At 33.9% G+C, this 17,156-nt stretch overlaps 1 protein-coding gene across 6 annotated transcripts in view; it reads right to left on the bottom strand.

Moving 5' to 3' along the window:
* LOC135129206 (uncharacterized) overlaps positions 1-17,156 on the bottom strand; it is a 122,215-nt gene that overhangs the window by 61,873 nt on the left and 43,186 nt on the right. The window lies entirely within an intron of this gene.

Below are 17,156 nucleotides of genomic sequence, written 5' to 3'. Positions count from 1 at the left end.
ATTTGACACGTATTTTTTTGTATACAAACTAAGAAACTAATAGAAGATTTGATGTTAAGACAGAAAAATAGTTTTAGTGAATTTGATATAGTGTTGCTTTTGAAAAAACAAATTCATAACAACAAACAAACTTCAGGCTATTGTACACTTTTTTGGTTTGAATGTTTGCAACCATTGGCTCTTTAAATTTAATACGTAAACTGAACGACTTGGAAAATAATATTTACGAGAAGTATTTAACATTAGTTTTTTACTGTGATCAAAATCGCACTATATTCGTAGACACATGCTATTTGCTGAAGTTAACTGTATCCTTGGGTACATTATTTGTTCAAGGTTCGAGATAAATGTAATTAGTCTAAGTTATCGCGGGTTGTAATTATTGAAAATTATTTTCAGAAAGCTTTCAGCTTAAAACCCCTTCAAAATCAATATAGCTGAATATCAAACTTAGTCTCTAAGCAATTTAAAACTACTTAATTTGGAGCGTTGTTCTGTGTATAAACACTTCCAAATAATTACAAACAATAGGTGAAAAAAAATTCACTCAAAATAATGAAATTCATAATTTAAGTGAATGTGCGCTGAAAGACATTATTCATATTACATCTGAAAATGTTCAACCACCATTAGCATATGTTTAAGTTTCTGCAACCGTATTTGACTTCGGAGTTTTTTTTAATGGCTTGTAGGAAGTTGAAATTATCAGTCCCATATTCCCAGATCAGGGGCAATATGTATGCAAAGGTTGCATTCCGTTGGAGTATTATTAAGCCTTCGTTTCCGAAACCGATTTTAAGGTGATTTTCGTTGGTTGCTCGCAAAAAGGTTTCATTAACTACAGCTTACTCACTGAAAAGTATTGTGTGAATAAGGGGACTGTTTTTCATCTTTGTGAGAGTTGTTTCAAGTCCTAAGATTTAATTAATTGTAAATGACGATCGTGCTTGTAGCACAGTTTAATTTATAAACTTTTTATAAATCAATAGACAATTTCAATTTAAAAAAAGTCATAAAACTTATTTTAACTTTATTATATCAAACACACACTATTTTGGATTTTGAAAAAATTTTCAAAAGTCACTGCCAATACCTAGCTATGTAATACATTGCTTTGGAATTATTTTAGAGGTAAACTACTGTTTTTTTTTTAATATGCAATACCCACGAGTAATTGAGAAAGATTAAAACATAATCTCAAGTCCTCTAGAAATAAGTTGTACAAGCGTAACTACGCGGTTTAAAATTTCGAGATATATACTTTACATTTGTGTAAAATCTAATTTCTTTAAGGCTAGGTGTTTGCTGCTGACATTGAATTAAAAAGGTTATTTCGTTTCGTCGTCTTTAAAATATACAGTATCGGAAATTAAAGATGAATCTAATAATTTTTCTGTTTGGGGAACAATGCAACAGAAATGTTTGTAGCAATAAGAGTAGTTGTAGAATTCTGTATGTTATTAGCTCCATATGGAAATCATAAGATATGTGGTAATGATAACTATTGACAATGGAAAACAACATACAATAATGTAGTAGAACAAAATAAACACTGATAAAAATGTAGAGGAGCAAGGAAGAAATTCAATAAATAAAACCAAAAATTGGACGAAAGAAAATTTCTAATGCAATGTAATTGTAGCGTGTCTACTATATGTTTATTCCCGCCGGGCGTTAGGCAAACAGAAATTCCTTTCTACCCTTCTGGTCTTAGTTGCCTACCTAACCTACCACCACCCCGTGCAACCCCACCCCCACATAGGCCGCTTCTAGACAGTTGAATATTTTGAAAATAAAGGTGAGGCAGAGTTCGTCGCTCGTTCATTGTGGCAGTCAGACCACCCTCCGTCTGTCCGGTCTTTGTGGTTGTACTTGGCTCATTCGGTAGAAGTTTAATCAGGTCCAGGCGCCTCGAGGTTGTTTTGGAGATCGTGAAGGAAGATTGCAACAACAGGGAGAATCCTTTATCCATATCCTTAATTGTTGTCAGCTTATGCGACCTCTGTGTCGTAAACATATGGTCTTTCGAGCCGGATTGTTTAATCAGTCCACGGTTTACAGTTTATTTCGTTGTTGCCGTGAAAGAGCACTCACAATTAATTTAAATCTTTGATATTTTGTGGCTTGGATTGCTTGACCCTGTAGAAAACTCAATGTATTTGCTAAACACGTGCTAAACTTCGTTAACTTAAATCTTTGATATTTTGTCGCATTTTGTTATCTCTTGGGTTGTTTGACATTGCAGGAAACACAACGTATTTGCTAAACATGTGTTAAAACGTCCGTCATTTTGAATTTGCTTGTTGCCAACGCAAATTGTAAGATTTTGTAATGATGACCAAACTGCAGAACGCTCGGACTTTGCGAGTCGTAGCTTAGGTATAATTCGATGGGGGATATCCACGATGTAGCCTCCTCCGCCTTCTTAGAAACCACGTTTAGAAGCTCATTTTCGTTTCATTGCCAGCGCGTAGAGGAAATTGCACAGGATTCTAGAAACCACCATGCGTTATAGTTATGTCCTACTTCTCCAGTACTGCCGAACCCGATCTTGACACCGAAAACGCGGTGAGAAAAAAGTTTGATCGCCTATAATCTGAAACCAGAGTACCATATATATATCCAACTTTTCCCCGTAGCTCGAGTAGAGAGTACATCTACTGATCATAGTTAGGAAATTAGACTAACTACGAATATATTTGCTTGCCAAAAAGTTTGTTACTCAATTTCGATGGCGATTTCGTGAAATGGTACCCATTTATTCAAAAGTTTAATACTGCATAACAACGAGTTCTTAGAGCCGGTGAAAAAATTCCAGTTTTTACTTAGTTGATTGACCGGTGAGGCATTAAATTTGATTAAGTCGTTATCATAATCAGAAGAACACTATGCGATCGCGTACAAAATTCTAACCGACCGTTATGATGACAAACGATTATGTCTATTCCAAGATAGGAGAGGAGTCCACAAAGGCACTTCGCTCAATTTAGAGGACTTTTTGCGGCTCAGCATTTGATTAGATAAGGTAGATGTGGGTACTAGTAAGGCCTTTGAAATCGAATGTCGAATCCAAGGGATTTTAATTTTCCAACTCGCGAAAATCTAGAAACCTTTATTGAATCACATTGTAAAGTACTAGATTGTGGTTCCGGTCATACAGGACATAGTCGCCAAAGAAGGTTTCACTTAAGTGGGTCTAAAGTACAGAACAAGGCATCATTCGTTGTCAAGTCCAAACCAGAAAATAAATGTCCATCTTGTACAAAGATGCATGTAATAATAAAATGCCCAAAATTTTTACAAGCTTCGCCCAGTGACCTGTATTCATTGATTAAAACTCGAGAACAGTTTGTTTCAATCGTCTCAAAGGTGAACACACTGTGAACAAATGTTCATCTAAAGGATGCTGTCGTGAGTGTGGCGGTAGGCATCATACATTGCTGCACTTTAGAACTAATTACGTTGTCCATGCACCTTCTGAACCCGAGGTCCCTGGAGCGGATACAAACAGAGTCCCATTGGAACCCGTCACCTCCCTAGTTGTCAACCCGTTAAAGCCCCACAATCACATCTTTTTGGCAAACAAAATTTTAGAAATTCGCGATATATGGGGGAACTTCCAACATTACGGGCGCTGTTCAATGCCGGTACCAGGCTTTCTTATTGAGAGTTCTAGCCTCAATAAATTACCAAAAACCAAATCATCGGTTCGATCTTGGTTTTAGAGTTGCAGGTTTTACCACGCGTCTGCGGGAACACTAATAGATCCATCGCAGGCTCACGTTGATTTCTCTCGTGATTTGACCCCGCGGTTTCAATTGGTATAAACCGGGTCCAATCGACCTGCTCTTGGGGGCGGATGTGTATTCTGCGATTGTTCGCAATCACGTGGTGGACGAATCCTTAACACCCGCCATGATTGAAACGATTTTCGGTTGGGCTTTGCTGGGCCCAGGCAAATCCATCGAGTCAATTAAGTACTACACATATCTCTGGAACCTTCCCTAAATTACGGATTACAAAAATTTTGTTCCGTGGAGGAGGTTCCCCACGAGTCAATTGTTGCGCCATCCGATGAACGAGCGGAGGCGAACTTTCGACATCTATTTCTTGCGACCTTGCTGGTAGGGTTGGTTTCGCACTCCCATTTAAGGTCGAGGTCGTACTGAATTTTGTGGATTCGAAAGCCATCAAAGACAGACGACTTCTTGCTCTTGAACAACCCGATGTCTTTAATCACTCATGAAAATCGGGAAGGTGCTGCGTTTTATATTCCCCACCACGAAGTACTCAAACGGAAGGGAAAATTGACTAAAAATCGTGTTGTTTGACGCGAGCTGCAAGGCCTCCACCAGCATGTCACTTAACGACACTGGTCTCAAACTACAAGCAAGTATTGCACAACTGTCATTACTTTTACGGATGAAACCTGTTGCATTTACTCGTACGTACGACATTCGTCAGATGTATCCACAAATTTTGGATGCTCCTGAACTTCGGCCCTTTCAGCTAATTCATTTCCGTTTCGACACGTCGGACCCAATTCAGTTAAACACGGTTACGTATGGAGTAGCTTCTGCAGTATGGATTACGATGGACCTTTCTCTGTTTCGGTTGCCCGAATTCGAGGAGCATCCGTGATAAAGGGCCTACTTGTGCTTACTCATTTGTTTTGTCACCAAAGCGGTACACTTGGAAGTGGCATCTAGTTTATCCACGGATGCATTTATTGCGGCCCTTTGTCGCTCCGTTAGTCGTCGGGGTCGATGTACACGTGTATTCAGGGATTGCGGTACCAATTTCTCCGGAGCAAACGGTGAATTTGCTAAAACGATGAAAACCGCGGCCGAATCGCAATTGATTGAGTGGACCTTTAATCCCCCCTCGACAGTTCACTTTGGAGGTATTTGGAAAAGTGGTATTAAGTCATACTCATCTGTTTAGAGTAGTTGGGATTCAGATTATGTCCTTAGAAGAATTCAATACACTGGTAATACAAATTTAGGCAGTGTAAGCTCTACTTCAAATGACTTACCGCCGTTAACTCCGAGTCATTTTCTTACCCTGGAACCATTTACATCGCCTCTAAACGCCCACTTGAAAGTATCAAGGTTGTCTCGATGGCAGTTAGTGCAGCACATGCAACAAGCATTTTAGCGAAGATGGCAAAACGAGTATCTACATAACCTGCATCAGGCGGCAAATGGACACTCTCCAAGCATGTAGATCAGATAGAAGCAGGCACGTTAGGTCTCATCTAAGACGATAATACGTCTCCTCTGGAGTGGAGGATAGGTGTCATCGTGGCACTGTTCCCCGAACCTGATTCTACCGTTCGCGTTGCCACTGTTAAAACGATGAAGCGGCCTCTCGTCAAGTTGTGTCCTTTTCCCAAGCAATTACACCAATGTTGACAGTTTTGTCCTTTGGCACTTATTGCATAAGTTAGTTTTAGTTGGTTTTTTTTTGTTTATGCTTAGTGTAATGTAGTATATTATCTAAATGATCTCCATGGACTAAGAGATTGCTCGGGGATTCTTTTTCACATCAATATTAAAGTTAATAGAATTAACGCTCGCCACAAAAATACGTTTAATTTAACAGTTTCACGTTTCAGGTATTGCATTGGGTTCACCACTTTTTCAGAAGCTTCAGATTTATGTACATCTAGAAAAACATACAGACATATTCAATACCTCAGTATTTGATGTTTCCATTATTATTTTGAAAATTAATTTTACACTCTCCTATCTGTGTCCTATTACTGGGCCTCTGCCCCTTAGAAATTATTACAATAATGATAATAATATTAAATTTTATGAAAAATACTGCAAAATTTTAATAAAATCACGACTTGTCACCGTATAAAGAAAATACCCCTCAAAGCTTAAAGCATTGTAGTTATAAATATATTTATTAAATTACAATGGTTTCTTGAAATTTGGTATTTTGTATTTTATGTTGTATTGATAAATTGTAATTAAATCACGACCTGTCAGTTTATAATAGAAATACTCCTTAGAGCTTATAGCATAGTACTAATAGTTATAAATAGCATTATAAACTTGTTTAGACTATTATTCTTTGGCGTCTGGGAAGTGTCGACTTTAGAAACTCATTAGTAAGTATAGTGAAAGCTAGATAAACGATAAGAATGATTTATGAGATAAAGTGGATCATCGAGTTTTGATTAAATCTCACGTCAGGTGGTGTCTTCTAGCGTGTTGCTTTTGACGCGATCCGTTAATCCGATTCTTCCATGCACATCCTGTTCAGTATTCTTGAGAGCTGCGGAGTATTACGCTAATGTCGGGCCCAATATATTCCTTTCCCCTTTATCAATTCTGCCATACATGAGGAAATCGTACATCAAATATAATATAAAGCACGAATGCTCAAACAGGAAGTTGTAAAAAAGTCGACGATTTAATTTGACGAAAAAAAGTTAGTTTTATGAAAAATTCAGTTCGATGTAATAGATTTTTATGGGTTTTTGAACGAAGAACTAAACAAAGAAGTCAATTACCGTTGGCCTATATAATCTCAAAGTTTACGCAATGATCGCTGAAAGCATTTACATTTGTACATGAAGATTCTGTGGCATCTATTTAAGTAAAATATAATAACATCAATTGAAAATAACAGTAAGAATTTTATGGTTATATCACGACTTTATTAGTGCCTCAATTGAATGAAAATTGGTGCAACGTCTTACTATAGTCGTTTCTCGAATGCGTTCAAGCATTGCTGGAGTAATCCTTTCTGACACATTGTTATTTATTACTTCAATTTTATACGATTATGAAATATACTGTCATAAATTCTACTCAGGGAATTTAGATCTGTCGACTGACCAAATTGTGTTTGTTAAGCCATTGCTTATCTGTATGATATGGCTAATTGAAGTACATACAGACACAGTAACCCCAAGAATACAAAGAGAAAACTAGTTTTTGTTTAAAATAGCTTAAGCTTTAAGCGACAATCCAAATTTGGTGCAAGTGATTTGACCTTAGTAGGACATATTTTTTAAAGTTTTTGTAAAATTTCTGCAACAGAATTTTCTGACTTTAGATGCAACCAGCAACTGAATACAAGAATTCTAAGCTAAGTCTTTTTAAAGTTTCTTCCCTAGATTTTTGTGAAAAGCTTTCCTCTTCAAGTAAAACATGAAAGATTTGTCATTAATGTTTTAGATATTGAGATATTTGCCGTTCACTTTCAATAAATGTGTACATGATTATTAATAATAGTTATGTATAAATTTTTTCAAAACCTAAACTTTTCAGAAATACGTTTTTTAATACGAAAAACTGGTTAATGCATGGTTTAAAATGATAAACTTTTGTCGATTTTTAATTGTCTAAGACCTATAATAAGGTATTTTGTTGTTCTTTTACATTTTGCAACAGAATACGATGATTTATTATTTTATTATTTCTAAAGCTTTAGGGTGTAGGTAATAATTAAGGACTCGAGGTTTATTTACACAATTTTTACGAAAATTTCATTAGGCTAAAGCAACAAAAACTACAACACAACAAAACAAATTTTCGTATAAGGCTATACGAAAATTTAGTTCAAAGGTCGTTCCTTTGAACTATTCAAAGGAACGACCTTTGCAAAAGTGTGATCATAATTTTTTGATGAAACGAAGGAAGATATATGTATTTTAATGTTTCAGTGATTATACTACGTAGGTATACTAGGGTTTATAAAAAAGGATGGTGATTTGTAGAATTTCGTTAATAATTTCACAATAACAATTTGTAAAAAATCAGCATCGTGCTCGTGTTTTTTTTCTGTCGTCGACACAAAAGGGATTGCCTCCTCTTTTGCCTTAGTTACTTTTCCTACTTACATACCCCATACCACTGGTATTCACAGAGAGGTGACGAAACCTACTTTCTCGCGTTTCACTTATCCAAACAATTAACAATCCCCACAAAATTAATAACTTACCCACATGTAAACTAACTTTGTTAGACAATTTCAGCGATAAGCATAAACTTTTCGCTGAAAACATGTTGCAGAATCTTAATTTATTCAGAACGTAGTTGAATTGCTTACCCCAAAAATAGAGTTGATAAATAAAATCGTACGTTTTATGACCGAAAGTTGTTAACAGACTTAAATTTTATGCAGGACATTATCAAATCGATTTTTTTCCACTCACTACGTACCAAAAGCATTTCATTAATTTACAAGAGATGACTAAAAATGGTAATTTGCAACTTTTACATAATTCTTTTCTTTTTCAACTTTATTGTCGGAGGCTTTTACGTCGACAGTTTCTTGTAAAATATGAAATGAAGGAGGCACAAACTTAAAAATAATATTATATTTTAGCAAATTCAAATTAAATAAAATCACTACAGCAGGTTTAGTCGACTATTGTACATATAAAAACAAGATGTTTCAAAAAATTAACACTTAATTTATGGATCCTATTATTAAGTTATAGCTTCATAACCATACGTCAAATTTAAATTACAATTTTCTTTTTGAGCAAAAAGGGCTTACAATTTTCTGGTCTATAAATATTATGCCTCACTCTATCCTGTAGAAATAAAACACTTGGTAATATCTGACGCTAATATAGTGAATATCTTAGATTAGATGGCTATGATATTTCTTACTGAACGACAAAAGATACGTTTTTTTAAAAACCAACAAGTAGTTATTGCATTCCTAATTTCTATTTGTTTACTTCGTTGTTTTAATAAATCTTGGTAGGTAGGTACTTATTATGCCTGTAAATGTTCAGAAGCTCCCGTGTTTTTTAACTAAAGCACTGGTGGCTAATCTAACAGAATATTTCTGTATGGAAAAGGAAAAGGGCGAATGCATTAGCATTAAAAAGGGACATCAAGAAACGCTCAGTGATCCACGGTTGTCATAAGGAAGCCGAAAATTTCAAAACCAAGATTTACATGAATCTTTAAATATTACGCTAAGGATATTTTATGAGATGTGTTAAACGTGAGCTGATAAAGTTTGTTATAGAGACATACAGGAAACAATTATCGTCGTAAAAAGTGAGGAAATTGAGCTGTTACATAACGACGAGTGCTAAAGCTCCGAACTGATCATAAGTCACATATATTTCTTGTTGTGAAAGTATAAATTTCTGAAACAAACACAGAAATAAATAAAATATGGAATAACAACAATAATAATAAGACAAACGTATTTGAATACCCTCCATTTGAAACTGAAAACTGTCGAAAAAGTCGAAATAAACCACAACCAAATTTATGGAACTTTTAAAAATTGGTGCACTGTCAAAAAAATTACAATCACAACCTCTGGAGTACTTATTCCTTTATAAAATTACCTGTAAAAAATTTGGTGTTGATATTGACTGAAATCGACAGGTTTCTTCGTGAGACCCCAAATCAATATTTGTAAACACTGAAAGTAAATAAAAATACGTTTTATTTCTTGTACTAAGATTTATATTTCCAGGTTAAGTTACTAATCACTGTTGTAGCGGATGTCTATCATTATAATCATGAATTGATAAAAATATAATATTATGGTATGAAAGATAAGATTACTGTTTCGATTATATAAATCCTTGATTTAAAGACGTTGCCTTTTAGTTGTTTCTGAAGATTATCCTAAAATCAGCATTACTTTTTGGGGAAAACTTGCATTCAAGTTAAATATCACGTTGTGCGATATTGACTGAAATGGACAATGAGCCATGACATCAGTGGGCTTATACACTTTTCGGATTATTCTAAGTTAAGTACTGGCTTAATTTCCCTTGTCCAAACCTTCAGAACATGTAGTGCATTGTTTACGACACAGTTCTCCGAACCGACAGTGGATGCTGATAGAGGCATAATGGATCTAAAAAAGCATGGTGGGTTGAAATTTCGAAGTATCATTAAAGGTTATGTATAAGACTCATTACCCACGAAGTTTCTAACTACTCGGAGATTTAAACACGGCTTGTCAAATATATAATTTGATTATTACTGAAAATAATGTTGCAGTTTCAAAGAAAAAATAGATTATTATTAGGTGCAAATATAGCAAATGTTCAGAGTATTGATTTAATATTAATGCTTCATATTAATTTAGTTTGTAAAATGTTTTTGCATGATCTAAAAGTTGAAGAGTGGGGCTTTTGAAACAATGAAAGTTGTTTGAAGTCTCACCAGGGAACAAGCAGTTGTCTTCTATTTACAGATTTTAATCAAAGAAAGTGACACCGTACACACGAACGCATGCCCGTATGACAGGCAAGTTGCATCCTTTTAGTTTCGTTGGTAGAACGGAAAATGGTCACATCTTTCTAATCTAATTCATATGGAATAACAAACAGCGGATATAGTTCAATGTGAGATAAATGCAATATGAAAAATATATGACAGATATACAGCATACGGATTTGTATTGCACGAAATGAATGAAATAGTTAGTAATCCTTCTTTAAACTTGTATGAACTAAATTTTCCTAGTTTCCGCAGAATCATGGGAATATGATTTTGCGGCGTCAGTTCACTGTCACCAACCATCGTATTGATCTGGTTTTATTCCGAACATTTTAATTTGCTCGCCACCGTCTGCAATTTTCCTCACTTGATTGTCGCATTCTTAACCCCAAAGCATTAATTTTGTCATATATTTTACTTACGATCCCTATCACATACACCAAACAAAATAACCAACACACAGACGGTGATTCATGAAAGCATTTTGAAATTACGCACCACCATCTGATAATTTAGCCACTTCATGCAAAAAAGCAATTAAAGTGTAAGCCTTTTTTAGGGTATGACTGTTGTTTGGTACGCTGATATTTGTATGAGCAATCATCCAAAGCTAATGTCATTCTAATGACCAATAAATTGAAGAGAAAACAGAATTTTGTAAATTATGTACAGCAAAGTGGGCATGTTTTTAATGTGTTTGATTTGATACATTCAGCGTAGAAAAACAAGGTAACAAAGTGAAACATGTGAACGAAATGTTGTAACTATAAATTATTTTAACACTTGCAAACAAAGTCCAGCCGTCGGAAACTTCCAAGAACTAGTAATTCGTCCATAGCAGTTTCTTGAAGGTTAATAGCGTGTAACTATTAAGATTATTGTTACAAACTGAAGCAATGGCGTTGTCGCACTAAAATTTATGCAACAATTCTTTTAATTAGATCATTCTCTATTTATCGGTTGACCTAATTCCTATTTGCATGACACACAATAATTATGAATTCTGCAAAACAGCTAACCTTACTTTAATTTTCATGTGAAAACAAATAACTCTCGTGCAGTCAGAGTAATTTCCAATCGATTTCGTGACGGGTTTATTACAAAACGTATCAGAACATTATTCCAGGAGTGAAACGTCAATATTGGACCGATCGCGTCTTGTTATAAGTTTCTAGTAGCGGATAATAAAGCGAAACCAAATCTGACATTATCACAAATGCGAATCTAAAAAGAAAAAACTGCAAGCGCTTAATGGCTTGATGGTCAAACAGATTATTCGGGCTTCGTATCTAATTGCTCAATCTAATCCGGGTTATCATAATATTGTGAAAGCCAATAAGTGGAGGGCTGAATTGGGAAATTGTATGCTTTGGAATAAAATGCCAACGGTTTTGTAATTTTAGATGGAAAAAATGATATTTTTGTACAGGTTTCATAAATTTGTCAGATTCAACAGGTTGAGTGCAGGAGTATGTGAATGCAAAATTATCGTAAGAGTTTTATGGGCAACCTTAATCGGACGAATGTTTAAAGATTAGCAACAGAAGGGTTACGTGTTGAGCGGTAATAAGTCATTTTTTAAATTTGCATGGGTTTTTTGACTGCAAAATGAAAACGAAAGTTACCTTAAAATGTTTGGCTTAAATACTGTGTTCCAATGTGGCACAGTTGGTAGAAACGCAATTATAAAGTCAATAAATGTCTTTAACGTCCTACCTATAAAGTGTGGTACTTAAAAAACTGCGGAAATTTATTCCCAATATTGCCGTATACCAAAATAGCGTGCCAAACTGAATCAGATTTTACTGCTGTAAAGTGGATAAAGCAGAGTTTAGACTTTGTGAAAGCTATTTCCTTGAAGTGATTAATCGCGGTTTAAGAGCTCTTTTCTTCGTTATATGAGTTTTTAAAGGATTTGATTATTACCAGAAATTTTAAGAATTGAATTTATCAACGAACAATTATCCAACAATTTTCGTCAAATTGTTGACAACATTGGATCGCGCTTAAACATTTATAAATTTGGAGCCGGTTTAGAGAAGCTCAATTCAATTTTTAGTTACAATTAAATTTTTATTGCGATATCAAACTATTACGTAACCGACGCTACGCCATTCAGATTTCGCTAAACGCCTCGTTAAATGTGTGATTATCTTAATCTAACATCCTAATAACTGTAACAAAAATTCCCAAAGTAATTTAAAGCGATCTTTATAAATCTGCAATTTCTTGAAATCGCGTTATCAACTTTTTAATAGGAATGAATACAATAATAATGCTATGTCCAGTCATAGACTAAAGACGACTCTAGAGTTTACATACAGTTCTTAAAAAAAAATAAAATAAAAGAGAAAGTAAAAATGCATATCCGTACATATTTTTCAATAGGTATAATTAATATGTTTTTGAGATGAAATCACTAACGCAGTGGAGGAGGAATGGTGCATTTTAAATATCGTGTTCAAATCCATAAATCGATCCTAGTATGTGCTTAAAATTTCTAACGGGTCCATTATGTAATGACGAAACAACAAAAAGTTGATGGTTCAAACTCGTTTCTATTAGAACAACCCATATAAGTAAAATTAAAAGTAGAAATGAATCATTGAACTGCAGGTGAAAGAGTTTATTAGCCTGCGCATTTAATTATTGATGTTATGCGGATCACCTTTTAGAAGGAATGAGCAAAAAAACTTTGTTTAGCCTTTTACCATCCTCGTGATATTTAATTTCAAAATTCGTCCTAAATTTAATAGTAAGTACTTATTAATTTTGTAGATTTGAAAATTATGTGTTAACCAATTCGACAAATAACAACCAATGTAAGTGAAATAAAAATCTGTAAATTTAATTAATTTCAACGTCCTGCTCTCAGAATTACAATAACTGAAACGAAATTTTCATAAATTTATGGAAACTGTAGAATTTGTTGATTTTAACTTATTCTTTTAGAGTACTTGGGTTCTTAGTCCAATGCATACCAGCTTGCTATGTTATACAATCAAACAGAGATTGGTATTTAATAATATTTGAAATGATGTCATTAACTTTTTGAAGAGCATGAATAGACAAATTTTGTGTTTCTAACAATTCAAATTAATCCATTTATTATGTTAGGAGACGATTTATCTAATAAAACTGTTAACAGACGACCACTAAAGAGATGGAAACGAAAAATCGGATGTTCATACAATATGTATTTTGCAAAAATTAAGTAAACATTAAGTTGTATGTTTATTACCTTGCTGCAATTCTGCTTGTCACTCAGAAAGTAATAATGATGAGAGGGATACTCGGCTTTCGAAGTTCCGTAAGCCGTTATAATATATTTTTTCAGTCAGAAAAGTATGACATTGTTGAATTGTTAACCGTCTATAAGATTGACGTTCCCGTTTCTAGGAAAAAAAATTGACTACATTTTTTGCTAGGACTAAAAATAGTAACTTATAATCCTAGCAGAAAAAATATCTAATTTTTTTTCAGTAGAATAGAGAGTAAAATCTGAAATTATTTATTTATATTAATAATAAATGTACAATTTGAACAACTGTGAAAAATAAATAATACTTGCTCTAAGCTACTGAGATTAGTAGTAGTAGAGTAGTAATACTTACGACAGTAAAGCATTTTTCATTTACAGTAGTTTCGACTTTTGAATACTCATGTAAACACTATTAATAACGACATAATATTCCACATTCGTCGCCTGTCTAGTTTGTGGCTAAACCAGAAGTTCTAAATACTGGCACCATCGAAGCAGGGATGAGTAATGAAAAAAACTAAATTAATATTCTCAAGGGGAGCCTCCAGCTCTTTATAGTGTATCTCATAGCTTACAAAAAAATTCGACAATTGTAACTTGTATGTTTTTATAAGTTGAAAACAGTGGTGAAAACCGCATTCCGAAATTCCTATTGATAAAATTGAGATGTTGATTTTTAAAAATTCTTAATGAACCATTTCGCCAAAATGGTAAAAAAAAAATGATAATAATAAAGTGCTCTTGCATTGTAATAATAATAATTTTATTCTAACAGGAACACCCAATAAACAGCCATAAATAAACAGAATATAATGTATGTATAACAACTAATTGTATGGCAAACAATACCATACCTATATATAACTAATTATAAAAACAGATTTAGTACATTCTACCAATACATTGAATTAGAAATTATTTCCAACTTAGAAAAATTAAAATTAAAATTGGTTCAATACCGAATTACGGATGGACTTAAACCAATCAAAATTTACGTCGCACATGTTGGATATTGTATTAGAGAGTTCCCATATTAATGACATGGGAGATCTTATTAAAGCATTAGTACAAAATGATTCGTAATAGAATGTGGTATGATATCGCACACTATGTATAGGTACCAAAAAATTAATTTTAGAAAGTAGTGCTTCACAATCTATTCTATTGTTTACAATGTTATAAAGAAATTTAATACATAACACATCACGACGTTGACTGAAAGAAACCACGCCAAATCTGCCGTATGTCTTGTAAGCTTTAGCAACAACTTCATTAATATGTTCGATAAATGTAAATTTATTGGAACAAATTTTAAACTTAAAATCATCCGCAAATAGTAATTTATGTGACGTAACAACATTCGGAAGGTCACTGATAAACAGCAGGAATAGCAAAGAACCAAAGTTTGAACCTTGCGGAACACCAAATGTGGGAGTAAAACTAGTCTAAATAAAGTTTCGATATCTAACAAAAAATTGTCTATTCAACAAATAGGATCGAAACAAATGTAAGATAGGATGAGTAGTTAAAGCCGAGTCTATCTAATTTTCCAAGTAAAATTTGATCGAAAGCCTTTTGAAAATCAATGAAAATTACGTGGACTTGTTCATTAGCATCGATAGCCTCACTTATAAATTGAGAGAAGACGGCCAGATTTGTAATAGTTGAGCGTTTAGGCACAAATCCGTGTTGATATGGCGTAATTAAATGTTTTGTTAAGTTAAAAATTTCCTTATACAAAAGACTTTCAAATACTTAGCGAAGTTACTTATTAACGAGATTGACCTATAGTTCTCTATGTCATTCATATCGCTTTTTTTTAATATTGGTCAAATATATGCTTGCTTCCAAACTGAGGGAAATTTTGAGTATTTAAGAATGAGCTTAAAGAGAAAACATAAAGGTTTAGCTAATACAGTTGCACAATCTTTTAAGATAAAACTAGGGATATTGTCAACACCTGCAGTAATGGAGTCTTTAGCTTGTAGTAATTGTTTTAAGACGTCACTTTCATTTAATCCGGTTACGGAAATAGAGTGACAAGAGTTTTGAAAAGCTGATACATTTTTGTCGTGGCACGGGGATGATGCGATGAAAACGCTATTAAAGTATTCAGCGAACGCATTAACTATTTCGAGGGGACAAGTCAATTCAATATTTTTAAAGATCATAAGAGCTGATATGCGTGTGGTGTATTTTTTGCTTTGTACAAAGGTCCAAATTTTTTTTGGATCTTTGGAACATGTTAGTTCCATGTTAGCCATATATTGCTTATAAGCTTCATCAATTAGTCTTTTACTAGTAGAACGATATACCTTAAAAAGATCCCAAAAAGAGTGTTGTGTTTCTTAAATTGTCGAATTGCCTTGAGTATTTAGGAACTGCTAAATCAAAAATATTACTCAGCTGTTGGTAAAACATTGAGCAAGCTTGATCAACATCCTTCAGAGATTCAAGAAAGGTCCAGTCAGTTGAAGCTAATGATTGATATAGATATTGATATATTATATAAAACTGTCGACAGGTTATATTTAAAATTTCGTAATAGTAAGTCTGCTAATAATAGAGATGTTACACGCTGAAAATGTATTGAAAACCCCATGAGACAAAGGTAGGGACTCCTCTTAAGGGATAAGTTGTGCCAATATTTACAACATTTGCAATGAGTTTGGGCATCCTTTACTGCTTGCTGTTTCAGTTGCGTGCCAGTATTTACAGAGTCGGTCCACTGTGACCGCCACGCAAACCATACTTGTAATTATACTATACAATATTGCACTGAACAAAGGTACAAAATTCGTTGCTGTAACAATGTGTACAAAAATCAACGACTCTTTTGTTTTCCGAAGATTAACACCGGCTTTTAAAGTGTGCTATAATTATAAACCTTGTGGCATGTCTCCCACAAAATATCCATAAACGATCGTCGTATCAATAAGGTGACCGTTGAATTTTGTTATTTTGTCGAAGCGGGAATTATAATCAAACTGTCAATTTGACACGTCAGTTTATGAATAATAACAATCAATGTTAATGTAAGAGTAAACGGCAAATTTGGAGTTTTAAATTTCCTGTAGTAAATTGATCTGATTCTCACAGTGATGTAACCTTTGACAGCCGCTTTAATATTCTTCATAAAATCTGGGAACGTGATAATATTTCAAAATGTTTTACGCAGGCTTAACGCGACACTCGTATACATATAATGTATTATATATACAGTTTTATTTCTTTAGGTTCGCACACCAACTTATTATTGCCATGAAAAAAATTCTAACTAATCTAACAAGTTTCCAATAGCCTATATTAAAAAAAAAACAAAATTACAACTCATAAAAATTAAATTAACACAAGTAATCTTCACCTGAGGGTAGCTTATCGTTGAAGTTTAAGTTTTGGGATTATCGAGTTCTCAATTATAGAATCGTTGTTCCCTCCATGTAGTGCGTAAATTGTTGCCCATTATATTGATTAACCCAATCCCGAGATATTAACTACGAGTAGCTTATGTTTCACTTATGATAACCCGTAAAGATTTATTTATTTTAAATTCTAAAAATTATAATTGATAATTATTATCAGACGCCCATCACTACCAGAAATTGCCAGAATCAAAGCCTAAAGGGTCCATTGTCTGGCATCGATGACGTGGCAACTTCCAGGGAGGC

Source organism: Zophobas morio, unplaced genomic scaffold (genome assembly GCF_036711695.1).
Source record: "Zophobas morio isolate AGI-343-1 ecotype UQ-CSIRO unplaced genomic scaffold, CSIRO_AGI_Zmor_V1 ptg000014l, whole genome shotgun sequence".
Lineage (NCBI taxonomy): Eukaryota > Metazoa > Arthropoda > Insecta > Coleoptera > Tenebrionidae > Zophobas > Zophobas morio.
This window is presented reverse-complemented; position numbering and strand designations above follow the sequence as displayed.